Source organism: Anopheles merus, chromosome 3R (assembly GCF_017562075.2).
Source record: "Anopheles merus strain MAF chromosome 3R, AmerM5.1, whole genome shotgun sequence".
Taxonomy (NCBI): domain Eukaryota; kingdom Metazoa; phylum Arthropoda; class Insecta; order Diptera; family Culicidae; genus Anopheles; species Anopheles merus.
Genome location: NC_054084.1, coordinates 29,040,401 through 29,052,807, shown reverse-complemented (window position 1 = coordinate 29,052,807; position 12,407 = coordinate 29,040,401). Strand labels below are relative to the sequence as shown.

Here is a 12,407-nt window from a genome sequence, read left to right as displayed (position 1 = left end):
CCGTGTACAATTTGTTCAATTATGAAGGTCTTTGCGCCACCCCCTCCCCCGGGGCGCTTGTAATAAGAAGCCCCCGAAGACTCACACCCTACACTTGCTTGTGCTATCTTTAGCCCCTTCCTTTCCCCACCCTTGCCCGTGAGCGTGAAAACTTTTCCTCTCAGCCACTGTTGTAAGAACCCGGGCAGGAGAAACAAAAAAAGGTCATAAAAGGTTGCCGTTAGATCGGTGCGGATATCGGAAACAGAGGTTATCCCTGCGCTCGTGTTTGGACACCAAAAACCCCCCACCTCCAAGAGGGAGAACAAAGCGCTCGAGCCCGGCAAACATCAAACGAAGATTTCACCCTCCTTCCCGACGTGTTTCCAGGGGGGAGAGAAAAGCAGGGTGAAGTTTCGCCCCAAATTGATACCCTTGTGAGTGGGCAAACAAGGTTTAACGCAAAAACAACAAGCCTCCCTCCTCCCTTCTCCAGTGCCCGTGATTCTCCACACACGCACACTGGATAAGGGAAAAACTTTTGAAGCTTTCCAGCTGCGGCGGCTCATCCCTGGCTGGTCTCACGCCGTATGTGCTGTTGCTTTGTTTTTTCATTCTCCCACCCTGCAACGGAACGGCTATCTGCACCGGCCGTCTCCCGTACATTGTAAATGGTGCTAGAGAAGGGAGAGCGGTGGGGGATATTTGAGCCCTCTCCAGAAGGGCCCATCTCATCTAGCAACGCAAGGTAAGAAGGTTAAGCTTTTTTTTTTTTGTTTAATCTCATCCCGGAGATCGTGTTGCTAAGTGAACTTCACTTACCGTGCTGTTTCGGGAAAAACACGGGAAGCAGGTGTATGTGAACCGTGTTGCTCGACCCGTTGTACAAATAATGTTACTTCCACCTTCCCAGAAGACGAGCGGAACACACAAATAAACAAGCACACGTAAACATGCAGGTTAACACAAACACCTATGGCTAACAAAGTACGCGATTCTAAGGCAGCTAGCAACTGCTGCAGGGTCTTTGAGTAGCTGATTGGTGTTGGTGGACTGAAAAGCGTTATACGTACGCATTCCACCCAGCTCTATGTGGATGAAATATGCTTGCGGAGAAACGGTTCGACTACCGTAACCAGTAATTCAGGAAGTGCAAATTGCTCAAATCCCACACGCACGCACACACTTGACTGAATTTTAACTTTTATTCCGAGCGACCCAGTGCCGCCCGAGGGCTATTGAATGTAATGCTATTTATCTTTTGTTCTGGCAGTGCTTCGCCGTTTCATCCCACTTTTTTCTGGATTTTTCGCACCCACATGAAAATGATGCTTCAAATTAAACACTCTCCAAAAACGAGCGAAAATGGAGCCAATTTTCTGCCACGGGTTACAGCAAGAAGCCTATTTTACAGCCCATGTGCATGCTGTGCTGCGTAACGCAGGTCGAGCAATCAGTAAGTGAAATTGGAGCTCAAATAGCGAAGCTTTACCTTCAACAACCCTTTTCCGCACATGTGGCAAATGTTCAAACAAAACGCTTTTTCCTACTCCTGAGTGAAACAAAAGCCACGCGAATGCCGGCTTGTGTAATTTACCACTTCGTGCCAGATTGTACGCGTGATGGTACTTTGCAAACAATTTATCATCCTGATCCGTGTGCCGCTTTCGGGTTGTGTGCGAGGACTGTGCGATAAGGTCGGTCGGAGTAAAGCAGTGAAATGATATGACGCTTGAATGACAGCTTTTTTTTTTGGAGGGAAACGACACAGACGTTGGCAAGAGTTTATGGTAGACGCTTTCACATACAGCCAACAAAATTAGGTGACGGGGTGGGAGTTACAATCGTTTTAATCCTGGCAACTTTTCTTTGGACTTAAATCATAAAATAGCAGCATTTTCTTTAATTTTTCCTGTCATAAGAAGCTAAAGTTTTGCCTAAAACAAAAAAGGTAAAACACAAAATTTGCTTCAAAACACTCCAACGGACGAACATAAGCGATGCAATAGGATTAAATTGTAATGCAAATTGCCTGATGTAAGGCGCTTACAAATGGTTTCACTAATTTCATCACTGATTAAGAGTATTTTGCTAAACTAGGCTAATTATACTTCTTGCCAGAATTCCTTGCGTCAAACCTTCCAATGAACATTGTTTCAGCAACTTATTTTTACTCTTCTAATAAGCTTTAACTTACTTTTCATGTGCTTTGATTTGCTTTCTATCATCTAACAAACAAAGAATTCGTTGCTGCTCAAATCGCTTTAGCCTCGGCACCATTTACCATAAACTCAAGTCTTACATTTCCCACCCACTGACCGTATGATGAATGGTGTGCCAATTTTGACCTTACCGAGATTTACAACCGCTTGCAAATGGCGTCCGCTAGGCTTCCCTTTCGTTAAGATTTATGTCAGGGTTACGCCGAAGCCGAGCAGACGTGACGACCGAGCAAAGGAAGACGTCTGATGGCAAATAATGCTATAAGTGCGACTAAATATGCCGATGACGGCAGTTGGGCTGGCACCAGACGTCGTCTCAACCTTACAGACAACTCACTCTTTACTACAGCAGCAGCAGCAGCAGCAGCAGCAACAACAAAAAAGGCATTATTCTTGAAGCAGTACACGCTTCGTTCCTAGGCTTTTTCACACAAAAAAAGACACCACAAACATTCGAACGAGATTAAATTGTGCCCAATTTCAACCGAAACGCACGCCTTTCAATCGATACACACTTACCCGAGGCAAAGAAAAAAAAACAGAAAATGCTCCACTCAAATGGTTCCTCGCGTTTATTTGCCCACCCATAATTACGTCTGACGGGCCCGTTTAACGATGCAGTGAGAACGTTTCCTTTTTTAGAAAGCTTCACCACTGCTAACGAGCCGTCTTTCGAGGAGGACCGGATCGTTCCCCTGGACGTAAAGTTGCACGCTCAAAATGCTCATTCTTTCGCGGTTTGTTTTGTCGTCTTAAGTTTGAATCATTGCTTGGGCTCATTGCCATTACGAAAGCGGTATTTGCTGGGTGAAAGGGGACTGGAAACACCAAGCAAGGCTTAGTAAGAAAGTGAACGTGTGTTTTTCCCTAGTCATTAAAAGCCTGAAAGCTTATTTGAAATTTCAACACGCACAGCTACCATAAGGACGTTCAGAGAGAAGAGAACGAACAGAAAAAAACGGATGAGAGAGAGAGGAAGATAGAGATAGAAAGCGAAGGTAATGCCATTTACTCCGCGCAGGCATATTAAAGGAATCGTTGTGAGCGCAAAAGCAGGGCAAAAACATTTCCGCTGAGTTTTCGCTGCCCTTGCAAAAAGAATAAAACGACAGCAAAAAACACAGTGAAGGAAAGAAAAACAACCCCACAAACATCCGGCAGCGAAAGCAAAAATCACCCACCGAAGGCACGGCACAAAGTTATGCTCCAGAGCGTTTGCAACGCGTGCGAGGCAGCGAAAAAAGTGGAGTACAGCCGTGACCGTACAATACTGCTTCCCGACGGTGGCTACAGCAAAACTTCCGACCATGTATCGGATACTTCCGGTGCCGGTTTCGCTGACCGTAAGAAATCTGATTAAAATGGAACGTTTTAAGTATCGAGCCACAGCCAAAAGCAAGCAAAAGAGCAAAAGAGAGAAAGAGAGAGATTAAAAAAAAACAGGAAATTCAATCCGGTCGCCTCCGTAACAGCAACCGGAATGGACAGTGAGTTGAATGTTGATGAGCTTTCGAGCAAGTAGACAAGCCGGCCGTTGGAAGATCGGTTCCGATCTGGTAGCTCTCGTTTAATGATGTATCGTTGAATACCCTGAAAACTGAGCCGTGTGTTGTGCGATGGTAATAGTGCTGTGAATAACAGACCACTTGCATCGGTGGAAGTTGCTGTAGTATTGTCCTCTTGTAGTTGTCCGTGGTGTAGTTAGCAGTAAGCAAAAGCAAAGTGAATTGAGATGGATTTCCAATTACTGAGTAGTGTGCATTGAGTTTATGTTGAAGCAATTATACTCTTTGCTGGTATCATCCTCTTCGATCGTGCGTAGGCTCTAACCATGCCTGGAATTTAAACTACACCCTGCGTCACAAAAAAGAGATGAAGCAACCAATCTTGCTGCTATGATCAATTATTTATCATTCCTAACGCAGATTGAGGGGTATCTAGACTCGATTACAATTTGAAGTACAAATTGTATCAGAACTAAAGACTTTATCCAAAATCTGGGAGTGCATTTGAACTTCAAGTTAAATATAAATAGTCTACTTTTAGGCGTATCGCAAAACATCAAAGCCAATCACTAATGTTGGCTCGTTTTCTATTCAATGGAACAATATTTATCTTCTTCATCTTTCTATTCGACTTTTCTGTTCCACCATGTTGGATATTACCATTTAGGTACCAACAAAGATATCATGTAAAATCGTAATGTTTTATTTTTTCATGTAGCTTGGTAGTGCCGTAAAACCCCCAAACCATTATAGCCATTTTATTTCTATTTTAGAGTTTTGTAACAAAGTTTTTAAACAAAGTTATTCATTTAAAAAAGCGTTTTCGCTTATGCGATATACGTGTTTTGCAAATATACCAAAACAAAATCATAACAAAAATTACATACTTTTAGGCGTTGCTCGGCTCCACGTCATCACTCAGACATTGAACTTACGTTGGAATTTTCATAAGAAGTTTTCAAAAAATAAATCTAAACAAGGTATCAAATTGCTGGAATGATACAATTGATTTATAATACGCCAAATTGATACAAAACAAACAATGAGCACAATTTTTAGCCGATTTGCATATTTTTTCTGCAATCATTTTTGAACGTCAAAAATCAAAAATAAAACAACAATTGCATACTTTAAGGCGTTATTCACTTTTCAAAAGAATCATTTCACTAGAGCACATGCGATGAATTTGTCATTCAATTTAATGTACGTTAATGTGTTTTCAACCTATTCAAACAAAGCTCTGTACGACATTAAGTTAGCGCTTAGTTTAGAGGTTAACGGGGAAACTAAACATAGCCTCTTAAATTTAATTTCCCAAGCTCTCGTATCAACAATTTGCTGCATGTCTACAAGCGAAATACTACGAAAACAGTAAAACCCCTTCTCAAACTGCTTTAAATTTCCCGCAAACATTCCTCCACCATGTCCACCAACCTGCTATGTGCAGGAAAACGTGCTAAATCTTTCATCCCTTCCAAAAAAAAGAGGCTACTTACTCAATATAGTGCCCCATAAACTACTAATTTCCCTTCTTCGCAAAAGCAAATACCACCGGCCGCCGGCTAAGTGAACTTAGCTTTTTCCCATCATACAGCTCATTAATTTATCATCAAGCTAAACCGGTAGCTCCGGGCTGACGTACGCTTGTGCTTCGGACTCTGGGCCAACGAAAAATCTACCTCCAACAGCAGCAGCCGAGCACCAACATAAACCTTCCCAGCCGTGCGGAAATGGATTAATGGTGCCCGAAACTGTTTCCAGCGACAGACGAGCGAGTGAAGGAGAGATTGAGAAGAGGAGAGAGCGCACACAAGAGCAGCAAACAAAAATAAAAATAGCCCACTCGATGGCGCCGGGCCTTTTTGTGTGTGTGTGAAAAACGTTCCGGCATGCTTTCGGACGTGGTTTTTATTCCTTCGTTTGTTATAGCCTGCCTTATCTAGGCAGCTTTGTAGGTGGGTGGGTGGGTTTTCATCGAGCGTTGAAATAAAACCTGTCCGGTAAACCACGTGTTCGGTTCGGATCGATAGTACCACAAACCCACGCACAGACGATGAAGTGGGCAGTGGGATTCATTGGAAGCAGTACCTAGTAGTCGTTCGGGATTCAGGGGGAGTACAGCATGAATTAATTTTGCATCACATCTGACGTCACACACTGCAAAGAAATGGTAAGTTCATGTTGATGGCAAACAAAGCACGCCAGCCACACCATCAAGTGTTACAGTAAGCTGTGTGCCAAGTTTTCCCACTCCTTGCACCATAATTCTCAGAAACATAAAACAGCAAAACAGCTCTAACGCTGGCAGCAAATTGTTTAATGCAATCTTGCCCATATAATTTTCCGTGCCTCTTACTTCCCGCCAGCTCATCGTGTCGGCGCGCGCTCTGATTAATTAAATTCTGTGCGCATAATTTCTAACCGCGCCCATAATTAAGCAAGCCTCTGCCAGCCCTTCGGGCTACTCCATCCCTCACCAAAACCATAAAAATACAACAAAAAACTTGCCGTGCTTACATCGTTGATCGTGCCGCAACATACCTTTTTAAAAACTGCTCATGTTAATCGTTTCCACCACCAACACCACCACGGCTCGCTACAGCTCCGAACGGCGGCGCGACCTAAACGGCGCAGTTAATCCTTGAAACATCCATTATCCGTTTCCTTCACTGTTGCTGGTACCCTTAGCCCAGTACTTGGCACCGGTTGAATGCGTCTCGCCAATGCTCAATGGGCTCTACACCACGTCCAACCTCTTTTCACTTTTTGTTGTGTTTTTTTTTTCAAAACTCTGGAAAACAACGCCAAAGCAACAAGCACTTCCGAACACACACACCCACACACACACACACACCAGCACCTACACACTTTTAAAACTTGGCCCCTACACTCTTTGCCCCACACCAGCAGGTTGAAGGAATTTCCGTTCACTCTTCACTTCCTGTTTCCCTTTTCTGCAACAAAAAAGGGAGCGAAAAAAAATCAAGCAATGAAACACGCTCACAACACACAAAGTAGATGACAATTTACACCTTCCGGCGACAAAACGGCGAGTGGGAAGGGCGGTGGAAGGAATTTAACTGGTTTGAACTTTCCTTTTCCGGACTGTTTTTCCCACTCTTTTTTTCTATGTTAATACTTCCTCGCTGAGAATGTTACGCGTGTGTACACCGCTGTGAGTAACGAACGAAGCAAGAAAGGCATCGGGACGAAAATCCGATGGACCCGACCGGGCGATCATTTTTCCACCTCAATTAGTTTGACGGTGAGGCCGCTCCCTTTCCCACCAGACGTGTTCCGTTCCGCATGAGCGACGAAACGGTTGCCGGACCTTTTTGGGGGTAGCAAGGGGGCATCCTTAGCCGTTGTTGTGGATTTTTCCTGACCTTTTGCACTCCTTTTCACATTTCACACTCGTTCGTTCGCTCTTTCTGGGGGCACTTTTTCATCGACCACGCGCCCGTTTCGCACGCAGTGGGGTACGTTTTTCCTTGTTTTTTTTGGGGCTATTTTTGGGGGGGGGGGGCGTTTCCCTGGCCCTTCAAACCCTACCGAGCCGAGCAGGCTGAGCAAACAATGGGAAGTTGTTGTTGTTTTTTTTTGTGATGCTTCGCCCTGCTCCGCTTTATATTTATTATGATTTGGTGGAAAATCTAATTTCATCAATTCCTGGAAAATAACGAACATCAGTTGTCAGCGGCTCGTACCGCCACGGGCCGCTGCACAGCCTTCGGCCGATGCCGAAAAGCGGGGAAGATGTTAAAGTGATGCCATCGCTTTAAGCCACACAAACGTACGCCACGACACGCACACACGGAAGCCGATACAACTCAATCAAGAAAGAAAGAGCCACCCAGCGGATGTGAAGCTTTTTTTGCCTCCCGAAGCACGAGCCAGAACAATCACGACCGAGAATCACTGAACGAGCACTTCGCGGAATCCACGCACCACGCTTCACATCAGTCGATCAGCTGAGAAATCAAATTTTCCCACATTTCCTTGCCTTTTTCCGACAGACGGTGACGGCGACGTTCTGCTAACGCCCTGCGGCAGTTTCGCACAGGGAAAAAGGCCACCTTTAATGTTGCGCGCTGTGGTACGCGGTTTTTGTTTTTTTTTTTTGGTCTTCGCACAGGCTCACGTAATGCCTCACTGTTCCGGTTGGGCTTCTTTTTTTTTTTTACTCCTCCACCACTTCCGCAAGGCCTTAATGCCTCAGCCGATGGTTGTGAGGCGGTAGACTAGGGCTACCGCCTTTACCTACCCCACTCACCACCGTATCAAAACACACACACGCACGCACGCACGCTGGAATGGAACCAAATGGGTGGGTTCAGCGAGCTTCCGCAGCGGTTTCGTAGCAGCTTCGGTTGATTATGCGAACAGACTGACGGGCACGGTCAGCACTCACGTACGGCTTTGCTCGCATCACGCCTTGCGCTTTTTCGGCTGCACACTGTTTACAACAACTGCGAGAGAACGAGAGAGAGAGAGCGAGCCAGAGAAGGGCCTTGCTGAGTAGTGAGACGTTCATCCGGTTTGACCGCTCACCACGGTGAGCGGTATCCTTTCACAATGCAACCGTTCGTGGTGTAGGATCGGTCTGGTGGTTTGGTAACACGAAACAGGTACTTGTGGGTGCATTTCTCATCATTTTTCGTACCGCAAACATTGCTCACTAAGGCTGAGGTTCATTTGATGAGCTGATGGTTCGTGCCGGTGCGCATGAGCTTTGCCTGTTTCCGACGTCGGATGACACTTCGTAACGAGCTGTTTACGGGGCGGCACAGCTGGAAGCGCGCTCTGGCGGGAAATGTACGTACTAGCACTGTGTTAGTTTACGTATCGTTTCGAATTGTTTAGAAGCAAAGGATATGAAGGACGAGAATAAGTAATCAAGTATGAAATCCCGTTTTGAAAGAATAGCACATTCAGCTAAGGCATCTAAGTACATTTTGGAGGAGTATAAAACTCGAAATATAAACTAAATAAACATGAATGACTATGTAGGAATAAAGAAACATTTTTTAATTCATTGTTACCCACTATTGTTATTATTATTATTATTACTATTAATATTGATATAATAAAAATTATCACAATTATTATAATTATAATAATAATAATTATTATTATTATTATTATTAATAGTTACTATTATTATTATTATTATTATTATTATTATTATTATTTTTATTATTATTATTATTGTTATTATTAGTGATCGTAGAAGTAGTAGTAGTAGTAGTAGAAGCAGTACTAGTAGTAGTAGTTGTAGTTGTAGTAGTAGAAGCAGTACCAGTAGTAGTAGTAGTAGTAGTAGTAGTAGTAGTAGTAGTAGTAGTAGTAGTAGTGGTAGTAGTAGTAGTAGTAGTGGTAGTAGTAGTAGTAGCAGTAGTAGCAGTAGTAGTAGTAGAAGCAGCAGTAGCTGTAGTAGTAGTAGTAGCAAAAGTAGTAGTGATGGTAGTAGTAGTAGTAGTAGTAATAGTAGTAGTAGTAGAAGTAGTAGTAGTAGTTAGTATTTATATGATGGCCTACACAATAATTAATGGTTTATAATCTAATCTGTGTTTCATATTAAACAACAATTTTCCTCTGAGATAGAAGCCCTTCATTAGAACAATACTAAAAATAAACGCCTAAAAATATGCATTTTTAAACAAAACTGTTTCTTTAAGCTTGTCGGTTGCCATCGTCAATCCAGAGCTGTGCTTTAAATAACAATTATGGATGAAATGCATGTTAATTAAAAGCATCCTATTGACAGTTGACGACATGAGCAAGTGACGATGCCTGCAAGCCAGAGCAGCCCCGCATCGGACCAGAAGGTAATAAATAACCAGTTAGTGCTTACGTGCTGAGAACATCATAGCGTTGTAGTTTTATGACGTTCTCGAGTGGCAGCAGTCACTTCAAAGCAGGAGTTTCTCTCTCCCACCCATCATCATCTTGCATTCTCATCTTTGTTCGCCAAAGGGTTCTCGATGGACTGGCTCGACTGCATGAAATTAATAGCAAAGCGCCCCCAGAGCTTGTTGGCCTCAATTCGCACAGCCCCGGTCCCGTTCTACACCCTACCATCCTCCCACTGCGCTGCCCCTGTCTTGCCAATTACGAAGACACAAAGGCACAAATCATAGATCGGGCCCGTCCCCTCTAGCCACCAACAACACCTGGCGCGCTGGCGGGCAAAACCGGCCAGGCAGAACATAATCACCGATGATAAACTGGCGACATTAAATTTTGAGACCGGTCGCTGCTGATCCAATTAGACAGAACAGCAAACCATCAGCCCCCAACCCGCCCCATCCGCACTGACGGTGGCGGGATAACAAAAGGACCCGCGAATAAACATCGAGCGCCTATTGCTGATTAGTTCGTCCAGGTGGCAGCGGCACTCATTCTGCCCCGTGACTTGGCAAACAGTGTGATCGCAGAAACCGCAACAACCCTTTTAGGTCGGTCGTTCTGGGAACGTGGTAGGTTTGTCGGGAGATGCAAGGAACGGTTCCCCACTAGCCAACAGTGGTGCCATTGATTGCGGTCGTTTCGCGTTGTTGACACTAATTGAAGCAATGGACACGTATGAAGCCAACATGGGGGACTGATTCCTCTTTGCACACTAGTCGCTCTGGATCATGTCGAACACAAGGTGGAAAACCCATTAGCGGATTGAGACACCGACCGAAGAGTTTATTGACTCAAGCAGCAGCAACAAACAGCCAGCAGACAGGGATCGAATCTTGAACCCGTGCTGGGAAAGTGGGGTGCATAAGCATAATCCGGCATGTTAAAGCGAAGCGATTTAGATAGCCAAATGGAGTTTAAGGGTTCAGGCGACCACCCATCATTTGTAATGCAAATGGGGACCAGACTCGCGCACACATACACACAAACAAACATCTTGTGCAGCCGTTTTTATTTATGATCCGTTTTAATGATGAAGTGTTGCCCTTTTCTTTTTAGCAGCACGCCATTTGGGCCCTTCTTGCCATCCTACCATTAAATTACATGCACCAGTGCAGGCAGCCAGGCACGGTTTACTGCCACATGCATAATTTTCGTTGATTATTTTACGATTCGGAGAAATGGTATGTTATTTTTTTCTGTGTGCTTTCTTACTGCTTGGAAACGTCTCGGCGTTTTGTAACCGGCGAAAGCTGGCTTTTGTTGTTGCTTGATTGCAGTCACACATCAAACGGTGCATGTGTGCCTGACGGGGCTAATTAATATAGCACCAAACCAAGCGGCCCGACGTCTGCCTGGCTGCCTGTCTGGCATGCGCTAAGTCCCAGCATACAGCATATACTCCGGCTAATGAATAATAAAATGCTAACCCGGTACGGGGAATCACCAGGCACGGCTCAGCATGCAAGCAACACATTAGCAGGAATAGATTAACATTTGCAAATGAATTTTCCTTTCTGCTAGCCATGGGCCCAGTACTGCACTGGCGAAGGTACTTGTTTTTAAAATGGGAAATCATTTTCGTTACATTGTAAAAGCCCCAAGGCAAATGATAATGATTATGATGAAACTCTACTCGATCTACCGATTGTGCGAATGCCAAATGCAGATGGAAAAACATGAAATGATAACAAGCACCACGCCGAGCATCATCCGTGTGAAAACAATTCGACCGAAGTGGCAAATTTCTTGCAGCAAAAGTTACAAACACTGCCACCAATTAGGGTAATTTACACCCATAATAACGATTTAATCGGTTCCAAGTGCTCTTCACCGTCGGCCAATTGTTACTGCTGGTAGTGCTGAGAAGTTTGTTATTTTTTTCTCCGTACACCAGGAAACCGTTCCCTGTTTAGCCGTCTATCTATGAAGGTTTGATTGTTTACCGCGGAATCAACGCGGACGCCCTCGGACGGTTCACTAATTAGCGGCAGCAGCAGCAGCAGCAGCAGACGGCGGGTCCGATGAGTGAATGCTAATTTATGTTTATGCAATTAGAGCGCAAATCTGGACCAGTTGGTTACAACGGAACGACCTGCCCAGAACTTACCGTAAGCAAACAAACTGCGCCCGTAACAGCGAATTCTGCCACTCGAAATGTTCCGGAAAAGTGTGCTGCAGGTAGCGGGATTAAAGCAAGCTTTCACCTTCAACAAGCAGAGTGGAGTGTATTTGTGTTAGAAAGGTTTAGCTTTTATAGCCTTGCAAAAAAAACACAAACAAACGTAAAATGGAACAACGAATGAGCAAATGCAAAAAGAAGCGTTTTATTCCTTCCCAAAATTTCTTCTCCGATAATCCTCACCCTACTTTCAAGCGCCATACTTCATCGCGATCGGAGCCTAGGAGCCGAGCGCCCGGGCAGTAGGAAACGCTCGAATTAATATCCGACTGACGTCTAATTACACCCATCGAGCGAGACGCAAAGGCGGAGGGGCGGGGTAGTTTCGGTCTCGAAGGAAAAACACGTTACGGGCAGCTCATTTAGCGCGGCTCAAACCCGCAGCAAAACCCGAGCCCGGTCGCCCCGGACACTAATTCCAATAATCCAACCGATAATTGCATTAAAACCGGCAATGGCTAAAGAATGTATGCGAAATACTGGTCCTTCCGGGTGGGCAGACAAAAAAAAGCGAACAAGAAAACACAATCAGTTCCGCTAGAATGCCGTAGAAGTGTGAAAGCAGTGAAGGAAAAAAATAACGTCGACGGAGGGAAAAAAGTACCAAGTCCA

At 44.6% G+C, this 12,407-nt stretch overlaps 1 protein-coding gene across 2 annotated transcripts in view; it reads right to left on the bottom strand.

Moving 5' to 3' along the window:
• The window catches only part of LOC121596691 (zwei Ig domain protein zig-8-like), a 24,058-nt gene extending 15,945 nt beyond the window's left edge, over positions 1 to 8,113 (bottom strand). The window contains exons 1-2 of one of the 2 annotated variants that reach the window (XM_041921850.1): positions 7,971 to 8,113; positions 6,248 to 6,660 (exon numbers count right to left, since the gene is read on the bottom strand). The gene's annotated coding sequence lies outside the window, so the exon portion shown is untranslated. The remainder of the gene's footprint in view (positions 1 to 6,247; positions 6,661 to 7,970) is intronic. The other variant, XM_041921851.1, reaches the window with a different exon arrangement.
• Between the last annotated feature and the right edge of the window lie 4,294 nt (positions 8,114 to 12,407).